This window comes from Drosophila willistoni, unplaced genomic scaffold, assembly GCF_018902025.1.
Source record: "Drosophila willistoni isolate 14030-0811.24 unplaced genomic scaffold, UCI_dwil_1.1 Seg169, whole genome shotgun sequence".
NCBI lineage: Eukaryota > Metazoa > Arthropoda > Insecta > Diptera > Drosophilidae > Drosophila > Drosophila willistoni.
Window position 1 is genome coordinate 4,436,345 of NW_025814128.1, and position 13,206 is coordinate 4,449,550.

The following is a 13,206-nucleotide window of genomic DNA, read 5'->3' on the forward strand; positions in this document are numbered from 1 at the left end:
ACAATCACGTACGAAAAGCCAAGTCACCCAGAGCTCACATAACCGCCCGTTGGAACACAGATGGCGCATTTTTCAGTCCGAACAGCATAGTTAAAAATTCATACTGGCCATCCGGAGTAACAAATGCAGTATATTCTATGGAATCGGGTGGATTGGAATCTGATGAAAGCCACTTGCCATATCAAGACAAGTAAAGTAATTCGCACCTCGCAACCTAGCAATCTGGTCATTATTAACGGCAAAGGATATCTGTCTGCTACCGTATTAGAATTTAGCTCTCTGTAATCGACACAAAGGCGATCTGTCCCATTTTTCTTTTGACGAATAATTTGGGCTTGCAAAGGGAGAACAACGGGTCGAATAATATTACATTGTTGCAGCTCACTCAACTTTTTTTCTAACAATATCTCTTTTCTTCAGGCTAAGTCTATAGGCCGGCGTTGGACAGTTTTAGTATGGTCAATCAACCGAATTTTCATTTCACCTGTACTAACACGTGTAGATGGTGTCCCCTTAATCAGAGCAGTGAAATAACTTTCAAGTAATTTTATTAACTTATTTTTGTCGGCTCAAGCAATCAGTGTCAAGATTCGAAAGGTCAACTGGATCCACATCTACTGAACAAATATTTACAGCTTTGGCTTTTACAATTTCAAACTTGTTGGGGATATTATGACGTCAAATCCCTGATTAAGGATTTCCGACCAATTACAATGTTACTATTTAAATGTTTATCTTGTACTTCGTGGAACAATATTTGAATGAGTTTCGTTTATAGTAACCTGGCTTAAAATCTGCCAATGTGCTGTATATACCAGCGTCGCCAATGCCTTTTAACATAATAATGTTGTTAAAACGTTTTCCAGACAACTTATAGCTAATATTTTCTTTTATATGAAAAGAAAAACTGTTGGTTCTGGCACGTAACACTGGTCACGGTCTTCTGTTGAAACAATCCCCGTTTGTTTGTGATGCATCTTTTGAACATTGATTTGCAAAGTGCCCAGGTTGGCCACACTTAAAACAGGTAACTAACGGCTTATCTCGCTGCGGCGTCGCACCGGGTTTTGTTGCATTTTTTCTGCAGTCAACGATTTTGTGTCCTGGTTTCCCACAGAAATGACACAATACCACTGACAATCGTCTTTCTTGATGTCGGGTCCAGAATCGTCGGCACGGTCAACAACACGATGTTTTTGAAACGTGAATGCATTGAGTTCAGATTGTAGATCGCTTCTAGTTTCTAATTTGGATGTGAAAACAACGCGTTGCAGGCGGTTATCCACTCTTGCCAAATGGCGAGCACAACTGAAACGGCTATTTCCTCTATGTTTTGTTTTGCCAATTAGCGGTTAAAGTTGTCACCAAACGACTGGCATAAATCGCCAGGCATTCACCATCGGTTGGTCGGCTATTCGGCAAATTTAAAAACATCGCTGACGGCGTCTCGTTGTTTTTATAACGGTAAAGAAATAGTTCCTTGAACTCGTGGCACTTAATGCCGGGATATGAAACTTGGGTTAGCCACTGGGAAGCACTGCCTTCCATAGCCTCGCTTAACCCATGATTAATTTGCCTCCTTCAAGGGCTGCTCCATTAATATTATATCTGCGGTGATGCACCATTTCGAAGCATCGGCGTCAGGATTATCATGAGAAAATTTTGGCAAAGTGACGCCACGTATTTGCTGCTGTTCACGTGTTGATGCTTCCATAGTTTTACAAGCTCCACTAGGTTTGGTTTTGCATCTGTAGGATTATGCGCCATTGTTCCTCTGAAAATGCAGGATGTGATGCCGATCCCACTTCTGATGTCGGACCCAAGATTTTCGTTTGTTTCACTCATGTTTTTAATTATAATATTCACTTTAGACTTTTAGTTTCACTTGTACTATTTGCTGTGTGGCTAGTTCCCGGGAGCTTGTTGACTTAGCTCTCTAGCCCGAAGCCCCCCTTATATAGGACCTGACCTAAAGACAGCTCTCAACATTAGTTGCTAAGGTTGCTTAGATGCTCAACCAGGGCTACAACTGACACACCTTCAATCTATTGGAACTAACTAGTAGGCTTTGACATATTAGTCACTTAATCAAAACTATCCGACATATATATATATAAAAAAAAAAAAAAAAAAAATTACCCATTGTGACAGGTACTTTGAAAAAATAAACAACAGGCACCCTAGCATAGTCCAAGACTTAATTGAGGTTTTTAGGAGCGAGGGAAGTACCTCACCTCAACGCTCCATAAACTTAGTGCAAATTAGGTTAGCTTACCTTGACATAACGGCGAAGATTTCCCAGTCAAAGGAGGCACTAGGGTACAGATGAGTTTCATTCTCACGGTACCATATGTATGCTGTTTTCAAACGCAGCAGGCACACTGCGTTTCTACCTAATGAGGAACCAAAGCAGTAAAGAACTAAATACATCCATAATCAGTTAAATAGGCTTAGGCAGTTAGTGTAGAATATGGATAAAGCAGAAACAAAAAAGCTCCAAAAATATTTACCTTTCCTTATTTCCTGATACAATCAGGTGAAACAAATCACAAATACAAGGAAATAAGTATTGGATAGCCCACAACTACAAATTTCAAAAAAATATTGTAGATCTTATGAAAAAATTCATAAAAGTAGCTTATAGTAGATTATAGCTAAGACTTCTTAAGAAAAGACGTGCCCGGATGGGTCCACGAACTTTTCAAGGACTCAATTGCGCTGATAAACATATCAGAATCGAGTGCAGGACCAATAGATTTAACAGACTCAGATGTAGAAATAATAGACATAGAATAGTAAAACCTTACACATTTTCAAAATCTTTTTCTTAAATTAACAACAGGTCTAAACGACAAATTCCTTTTTTTTTTCTTAGTAAAATGGGTTCTCAAGAATCCAAAATAGAAATAGAAATTGATCTTAGAAATTAATCTTAACAAACTATGGTTACTTGGGATGATATAATAGGAAAAGCTAGAATACACGCACAAGAATTAACTAAATCTTGTAAGTGTCTCTCGCAGAATAGAGAAACATCCCAAGACACAGTAACCAAACACACGAAGATAATAACCGAGAATCTTCAAGCTATTAGAGCAGTATTAACTGAACACTATAGCAAACTAAAGACATGGCAAAAACAGCCGCAAATGCGTTCTACGATGATTGCAAGCAAAAAGCAATAACTGTGCTAAACAGACACAATATGAATTTAAACAAACATCTGAAGAAAAAACGCAACTAATGGCTGATGAAGAAATAAGTCAAGAAGAACCATCAGTGATAAGTCTTAACAAACCAACAATCCCAAAGAAAACAACAAAATGGCACAAACGAGGGTAGAATTCATAAATACACCACCAAGCTGATACCATACTTCGATGGTGTTAGTAAAAGTCTACCAGGTTTCATTGGAGCGCTTCGCGTTCTTGACACCATAAAAGAACCGCACGAAGCGGTAGCCATCCAACTCATAAAATCAAAATTAAAAGGTCAAGCTACTAATAGCCTAAGCTCAGAAAAACGATTGATGAAGTTATACAAATACTATCAACAATCTTCAAGGGTGACTCAGTAGATCTTTTAACAGCAAAAATTAAAAATCTGCAGAGAAACCCCAATAACTGTGTTTCATACACAAACGAAATTACTGAGTTGACCGATGCCCTTAAAGGCGCATATATTTCGGATGGTCTTGCAACTGAACAAGCAATAAAATACACCACCAAAGTGGCAGTAAATGCTATGGTAGGTCATACCAAAAGTCCAAGGGTCCAATTATTAATGGAATCAGGACACTTTCAATCAGCTAAATAAGCAATTACTAGATTTACCACTCTTTCAGTAGAGTCCAGATCCACAGATAGCTTCCAAAATAATGCCATCTATTATGCCCAAAGAAACCGTGGTAATTATAATAACAAATATAATTATCGCGGTAGAGGCAATGGTCGTGGTTTTTATAATAACTATAATAACAACAATAACGGCCAAAATTCCCAGCAAAACAGGAATAATAATAACATAGGAAACAACAGAGGTTACAACAAGAATAATAGAGATAACCGAGCAAATAACCAACAGAATGGTTATAACAATACCAATGTCCGAGTAGCACAAGATACTACTACGGAAACTTCCAGACACCTCCAGATACTCAGCGCTAAATAAAAAAATATATACGGTTAACTTAAGTCTCAATAATTTCGTATTATTCAAAAATGTTTCAACAAACAAAAATTTAACAATTCTGATTGATACAGGTGCAGATATTTCAAATTTAAAAGAAAATACTGATGTCTTTCACGACATCCATACAAACAAAATTATAGATATTCGAGGCATAGGAGAAGGGATAATAAAATCCAAAGGACTAGCCTCAATTTACCTACAAACAGACAAATACATTATTCCATATAAATTTCATATACTTCATGAAGATTTCGCAATCTCCTGCGATGGAATAATAGGATTAGATTTCATGAAAAGATTTAATTGCCAATTAGATTACAATAGTTCCGAGGATTGGTTAATAATTAGACCACCAAATCTAACGTATCCTATCTATGTTCCAATAACATTTAGTTCTGGTACTAACTCAACACTTTTACCAGCAAGGTCTCAAGTGATACGTAAAATAGAGTTGTCTTCAGCTGAAGAAAACATTTTAATTCCCAATCAGGAAATTAAACCGGGTGTTTACGTCGCAAACACGATTGCAACAGCCCAAAATGCTTTTGTCCGATTCTTAAATACCACAGATACATGCCAAATAGTAGGCATTAATAACATAAAATGGGAATCACTTTCGAACTACGACGTAGTCCAAAACCTAGAAGACAATAGAAAAGAGTCTGTAATTAGTATATTAAAGAAAAATTTTCCAATTCTGTTTAAAAAGCAACTTGAAGAAATATGCACCGAGTATAGTGATGTGTTCGGACTTGAGACCGAACCAATCACAACAAATAATTTTTATAAGCAAAAATGAGACTTAATGATGATGAGCCAGTATATGTTAAAAATGATCGATGTCCGCATAGCCAAGTAGAAGAAATCCAACGTCAAGTTGGAAAGTTAATTGAACAAAATATTGTTGAACCGTCTGTATCACCATATAATAGCCACCTTTTATTAGTCCCGAAGAAAGCTCTTCCGGGCTCTAAAGAGAAAAAATGGCGATTAGTGATTGACTATCGCCAAATAAATAAGAAATTGCTGTCAGATAAATTCCCACTCCCCAGAATTGATGATATTCTTGATCAATTGGGTCGAGCTAAATATTTTTCATGCCTTGACTTAATGTGAGGTTTCCATCAAATTGAACTTGAGGAAAACTCAAGAAATATTACGTCGTTTTCAACAAGCAATGGTTCATATCGCTTCACGCGATTACAATTTGGGTTAAAAATAGCCCCTAATTCGTTTCAGAGAATGATGACAATAGCATTCTCAGGCCTTGAGCCTTCGCAAGCTTTCCTTTATATGGATGATTTAATCGTTATTGGTTGTTCTGAACAACATATGATTAGAAATTTAACAGATGTTTTTAAACTCTGTAGAAAAAATAATCTCAAATTACATCCAGAAAAATGTTCATTTTTTATGCACGAAGTCTTACCAGATGACAAAAAATTTGACGTCATCAATAATTACCCAGTCCCTACGGACGCAGACAGCGCTAGAAGATTCATTGCATTTTGCAATTACTATAGACGTTTTAACACATTTTCGACCATATATTTATGGCAAACACTTTACAGTTAAAACTGATCACAGACCTTTAACATATTTATTTTCTATGGTTAATCCTAGTTCTAAATTAACACGCATGCGACTCGAATTAGAAGAGTATGATTTTACGGTAGAGTATCTGAGAGGTAAAGATAACTCTGTGGCAGACGCCCTATCAAGGATAACAATATCCGATCTAATTGACATGAACAAAAAAGTCCTGAAAGTCACTACCAGGTACCAAAGTAGACAAAACAATTTCTGCGCAGAAAATAAATAAGAACTATTGCCAAGGCAAAATCTTGAAAAAGCTTCCAAGCCCAACGTATTTGACGTTATTGTAAATGACGAAGTACGAAAAGTAGCGACCTTGCGAATAACTGATTCCTCGACCACATTCAAACATGGCAAGATAGTTATAGCAAGAATCGACATTTGCGATATGTATACCAATGGAATTCTCGACTTAGGTCAGTTTTTTCAAAGGCTCGAAAAAGAAGCCGGTATACTTAGTATCACCAAAGTCAAAGTGGCACCGAGCGAAAAGATCTTTGAAACTATTTCAATAGAATCTTTCAAAAATATGGGCAATAGAATTTTACAATTTTTAAGAGTAGCGCTACTCAAGCCAATGACCCAAGTAAATAATAAGAAAGAACAAGAAGCTATATTGTCTACATTCCATGAAGATCCAATTCAAGGAGGTCATACAGGCATAAATAAAACAATTGCAAAAATAAAGAGACGATATTATTGGAAAAACATGACTAAATATGTTAAAAAGTACATTAATAAATGTCCAAAATGCCTGACGTCGAAAACGACGAAACATACACGATCACCTATGATTATAACCGAAACTCCACAATATGCTTTTGGAAAATGGGAATGAATACGCAATCACATCAATATGTGACCTGACAAAGTATTTAGTAGCAATTCCTGTTGGAAACAAAAGTGCAACAACTGTGGCAAATCTTTCGAATCTTTTATTCTGAAGTACGGTCCAATGAAGACGTTCATTACGGACATGGGAACAGAATATAAAAATTCCATTATAAATGACTTGTGCAAGTATTTAAAAATAGACAACATAACGTCTACAGCACACCACCACCACAACACCATCAGTAACACATAATTATAGTCCATATGAACTAGTATTTGGTAGACAAAGTAACCTACCAATACAATTTAATAGCGTTAATACTATAGATCCAATATATAACTATTCTAAAGAAGTTAAGTTTAGATTAGAATACGCGTGTAAGAGAGCTCGAATTCTTTTAGAAGCAAAAAGAAATAAATGATAGCAAAGTATAAGATTTTAAAATAGAAATAGGAGACCAAGTTTATCTCAAGAATGAAACAGGTCATAAATTAGAATCTTCTTATATAGGACCGTTTGAGGTCATTAGTATAGGGGAAAATAATAATGTAGTTATAAAGAATAGGAAAAATAGGGAACAAAAAGTTCATATATATAAAATTTTATTATGGATTCATCTATTATTGAAAATATATTCATATGATTTCGAAAAGAAAGAGAGAAAGAAAATTTGTCTGAGCAGACACAAACTAAAACACAAACAAAAAAAAAATTTTTTCTCCCTAATATACACATTTACTTTACCCTTATTTTACCTTTACTTAATTATCTAATGATTATTAATAACTCCATAATATTACATTATTCTCTAAAAAGGGGAGGTGTAGTATATTCATACAAATAATCATTCAGTACAATGAGCTCAACTTGTAACACTCAGTTGCAAGTATAAACAATTAAACATATACACATTAAAATATAATTGTGTACTTGAATATGTTTATATAAGTTAGCACACTCATCCTCACGCGAGGCCTCCTCTCACACAACCAGCGCCCCTGGGGCGCCTTGTCCTTCATTTACCAGACCATGCCCCGCACCCCGGCCTCTCACATCACAAAGGGACTCGATCGGCACACTTTACCAGAAACGCCTGAACGAGTATCGGGCAAAATACCCCCATCGATCTAAGTAACACCAGCCCTTGACCACACACACACCTTCACACATTTTAGGAACACTAACAGACCACACACACACGCGTATGACCTAAGTGCATCGCGACCTATATCACTTTTAGTCAACTAAGCAACCTACATCTTTTACTTCCTGTAAACACACTTAGCCAAGTAAGCAACTTATGTTTCCTAGTGTTTATGCGACCCAAGCAGATATGTGACCCAAGACGACCCCCGTTGGGTCACACTAGGCGCTTCACTTCCCTTTTCTAGCATAAGCACTTTTGTATCATCTAGCCTAGCCGTTCTTTGAATATTGCCGGTAAGCAGAATTCGCCGGAAGAGGCGACCACTTTAAGATGGTAAGAATTCCCCTATAAGGGAAATGGAAACCCATAACTTATATATACATTGATGTATGTACATAAACATATTCACATAAATCTACAGCTAAGCATGATCATATATGTATGTACATTTCTATATGCACATACATATATTCACCTAAGCAATGTATTCACAAGCGTAACATGAGCTAGAACCAGGCCAGCGTGTGAACGCTGACCAAGCACTTTGATGCATGCGCTCCAACAATATGTATGTATGTACAGACACTCTCCCTCTCTTTTGTAGCTGTCGCATAAGTCGCAGCATAAGAATATATATGTAAACTTAGCTCAAGCAGTGTTCTAGCAGGTCGTTTATCTGCTCTGATCACAATTGCAGATGTTGGATCTTACAAACAATTTTTTTTATACCCTTGCAAAAAGGTTATATTAATTTTGGTCAAAAGTTTGCAACGCATAGAAGGAAGCATCTCCGATCATATGAAGTATATATATTCTTGATCAGCACGACGAAACGAGTTCAAATAGCCATGTCCGTCAGTCCGTCAGTCCGTCCGTCTGTCGGTCCGTCTGTCGGTCCGTCTGGATCAATGCAAACTTCTCCTAGACCGTTGGAGCTACAGAGCTGAAATTTTGCATGTAGGCTTGTATCGGATCTCTACATCATATAGCTCCCATACAAATGGCAAAGTCACGAACAGTGACTTTTATTAATAACTTCGTTATTTTCTGAGCTATTGACATGAAATTTTATATTGGTGAGTTAATTACACATGTAAACGACTGTGCCAAATGTGATAATCTGCCGATTTGACTCATCGAGCTCCAATTGTTGATAAGCATTTTTCAAATCCAGTCTGGAAAAACATCTCGCCACCCGCAGTTTGGTCATGAACATGTAGAATGTTGGCATTGGGTAGTTTTCCCTCGAGATAGCTAAATTCGCCCTTCACATATCCAGACATGGCCTTATCTCGCCGCTTCCTTTATACGCAATTACAACTGGCTAAATCCATGAACTCGGTCCATGGACTGGCTCTATAATGTCTTGCTGCACAGCCTGGCTTATCCTTTCTGCAATTTGGTCTTCTAAAGCAATTCGGAAAATGTGCGCACGAATCCACTCTATTTACGCCTAAACCAAATTTTAGGACGTTGAGCTGTACGGCTGTGTCCCATCCTAGTAACGATTGTCTACCATTTTCAATTACATAGAATGTAGCAATCATCTCTGGTCTTTCCTGAATTCTTATCGGAGCTTCAAAAACGTTAGTCACCCTCAGCACGTCATCAGAAGCATAGGCTCGAAACTGGGTAGACAAGTTGGTACGAACATTGAACACTGTCGCATGTACACAATTCAGTTGCAGCCAATCGCCACGGCTTATCAGGTTGTATCGTGATCCGGAGTCAATTATCATTTGCAGCTGGGATCGCCCAACTAGACATGATGCGGTTTCTTCTCCTTCTGGTTCACCAGTTATTTTTAAACAGTTCGACCAACTGTTGTCGCTGTGACACTTAGTCTCCTCCTCATCGATGGCGCTCACCTGGGACTGTGAGTTTCGTGGTCGCTTCCGTTGATTATCATATGGTGTTTCAAAACGTCTCTTCAATGTGGTCTTACACATCCGAGCATAATGTCCAAACCGGGAACATTTATTACATTTTGAGTTTCTTGCCGGGCATGCCATACTGCGTTCATCGTGGTCTGCTGCTCTACACCGGCCACACACATCAATCGTTCACAATATCGCCATCCGACGGAATCACCATTGCCTCTGACTGCTGATTCACTTGCTCTTCAACTGTGCACGTATTTATTGTCTCCTCCAACTTGAGCTCCGCTTCTAATAGCTTCTTTTTCAACGCAGTCTTAGCCCAGGCATCAACGAATTTATCAGCGTTGCAGATTTCCTCGGCGGGACACCATGCTGCGAAACGTGTGCCTTTCGAATATGGCGTTATATTGCGTTAAAAAATATTCATTTAACTTATCCGCCAGTGGAGTAAGTACATCATTTTCCTTTGTCGCATCATATGGCATCACCTCTTGCTGCTGTGGTCCGCCGAGATGCAGTAATTTGTTCCGCTTTTTAATTACAGATGAAATTTCTTCTGTGTCCACATAGATATTGAATAACCGAAGCCATTTCTCCCACCCGTGCGCCACAACGATTTTTCTATGTTGGCGCACAGAAATGTTTTAATTTCAGCCATCCTGCTGATTTGTTTTAGCTTACACTTTATTTCGTGCTCAGCCTCTGATTCTTTTCAGATGATTTCGCCTATGCTGTGTACAACTTCTTGTATTTTCCAGATATTTTCAGCTTCCACGGTTTTGGTTTTTTTTTTTTTTTTTTCTCTTGGCTTGTCTTAGAGTCGCCTTTGCACTCTCTCGATTCAGCCTCTATCAAATGCAGATAATTTATATTTTGTTTCCATCACTATTGTATACTTACATGTACGCACTTTATATATTTATATATATTATAGAAATGTCAAGTTATTTCGATTTTAACAAATTAATTATTACTTTATTCAAGTGTTGTCTGATATGTTTTCTGCTGCGTTTGCCGCCAAGAATCAAAGTGAAAAGGAATGAAGAAACGATGCCAAAGCTCGTACGCGAAAGCTCATTCCGTGGCTTGTGCCGCGGAGCTTTCGGTATGTTGATCGCCGGCCACCGAAAGCTCTCTTGGCACGGGTCTCCACAGTATTGTTGGCAGCACTTTCTTCTAATATGGTGGCGTATTTTTCTGCGTTAACCATCCCATCAATAAAGTGTTATTGGCCTACGCTTTGGCAGACATACAACCCCAGACCATTACGCTCAGTGGGAACTTAACTGTCCTTTTAAGGCAGTCTTTATGGCAGTGGTCATAACGGCCCATTCCCCGGACTAGGCCCTAGCTCTGCCGCAGCGCTGGCGTCTCACATACACTGTAAATGCACTTCGAAAACAGTCCGATCGTGCTTGTCAGAAAACAAATGATTATCAAAAAAAAAAATTAGTCCACATGTCAAAAGTACACTTTAAAAAAGGTTTGTTGATAATGAAAAAATTTATATTTTCATTATGGAAAATTTGGATGTGATGTGCAATGCGTTATTTGTTATCAAACTCCTTTAAAGCTGGTTATAATGCATTAAATAAAATAATTTTATATTACCTTTATGACCTAATTATAATGCATTTACAATTTTTTTGAAACATTTCGATCTAATTATTTTAGCTAAAGTTTTTTTTTGTGTAAAGCAAGAAAACGTTTCGTACTTCGTGTTTGTTGTCACACACACAAATGCAAAGTCTCATTTTTATTGTATGCGTGCCTACCTCTGCTTTATGGTATGCTTCACTTTTGTTTCGGATAATTCTCCTTCGCGCGTCACCGACTCTCACATCAAATTTAGCTTCATCGCTAAATATGATGGAGTTTTATTGCATTTGAGTCCAAGTCATCCGTTCCCGACAACATTGTAAACGCTTCTTCTTTTGGCAAAGCGTAATCAATGGTTTTGCTTTGCCTAAGAGTAATTTAAGATATTAGTTTTTAAGCATAGATAATCCCTATACATACTTTATAAAACTTGCATGCAATGTTACGCAACTGCGCGTCTATTCACGCTTAACGCTTTTCCCGATTTTCTCAGACCATTCTGATGCCAAATTTCCATAATTTTAGCGACGATCAGCTTTTACAATTGTGGCTCTTTTTTTCACGATCTGATATTGCTGATTTTTTTCAAAATAATTTTCAATATTTACATCAATATCTAATAAACTCAACATTTCGGTACTATAGTTGCTATTTTTTAAATCCAAATCATGTTAAAAAGGTCTTCATTTTGTCCAGCACGAAAAGTTTTTAATGTATTAGTGTATCCGAACTTTTTGTAGTCCTCGTTTTTACATTCTATTAAATCCTTTCAGTGAGACAAAATCCTATGTACTGTTATGGTAAGTTTTTTTGCGGATACAATTCAGACAAACGTTGAGCAGTTTTTTATGTATATTCGGCAAATTTACCACCATATACCATTTCCTTGCAATTTATAAATTTAAAGATAACAGCCAAACTTTTAATGATCTCTTGACTAACACCTGTTATTAAAGTCATTTCCCATTTAGGCGAATAGGACTGGCGATCTGCACATCTTTCGTTATGCTCGCCTTTGCCCTCTCGTGTTCCTTTGTATAAATTAAACGAAGTTTATTATCTGTCCTTTAGGACGTTTATATTGTTCGTTTATTAAATGTAATTATTTGGTTTGCTCGCAACTGAGCTTGTTGGTTGGTTAATTAGAACTGACTTAATTTACCCAGACCCCAAAGCTGCATTCTTCAGGCTCAGGCCGCGGCCCATCGCATAGCCGCCGACAGATTGCTGACTCCGCGCCTCGTGACTCTTCTTGGAGCGGTCACTCAGCGTGGGCATGGTGGTGTCGGATGTCCCATGCGCGTCCGGTCTAAGTGCGCCCTCAGCATAACTTGTGTTGCGCGTGTTAACTCCTCCCAGGTTTAGGTTAAAGGCGTCCTCGTCTTTTCTTGGAGGGGTCAGTCTTTCAGATGGCTTGGTAATGCGTCGGATCCACCAGATTACAATATAGCAGATGGTGACGGCAGTGAAGGTCACACAGCCGCTTAGCAAAGGCCTCGTGATTATCCTGGACCTTAGTTGATCAATATGTTGTAGATTTTGAAGGCTAAGGTCGCGCAAGAAAGGCAGGCTCAGATGTTCCCGATGCTCGGTTACGTTGATCGGAGTTGTCGCTGAGACGGCGGGTTTCTTCATTAGCATGCCACGACGGTTAATGTATTGGGTGCCGTTTAGCCAGATGTAATCGTCGAAGGTTACCAAGAAGGTGCCTACGACCAGTTGATTGATGCCGTTGCTATTTTTCACGACGAATTTTGAGTCGTTGATTATGATGATTCCCTCGTCGACCAGTGTGACTGGTTCAAGGTGCCCGGTTCGGGTGGCACAATGGGCGATGATACCGGAGACAAGTTGCTGAGCGCATGTTGAGTTTGGTGACATCTTGCAGAAGGTGGTGCTGGTGGTGGCGTCGCAGTTGGTGACCGCAAATGTTTTTGTTCCGCAGTCGGCTACAACGC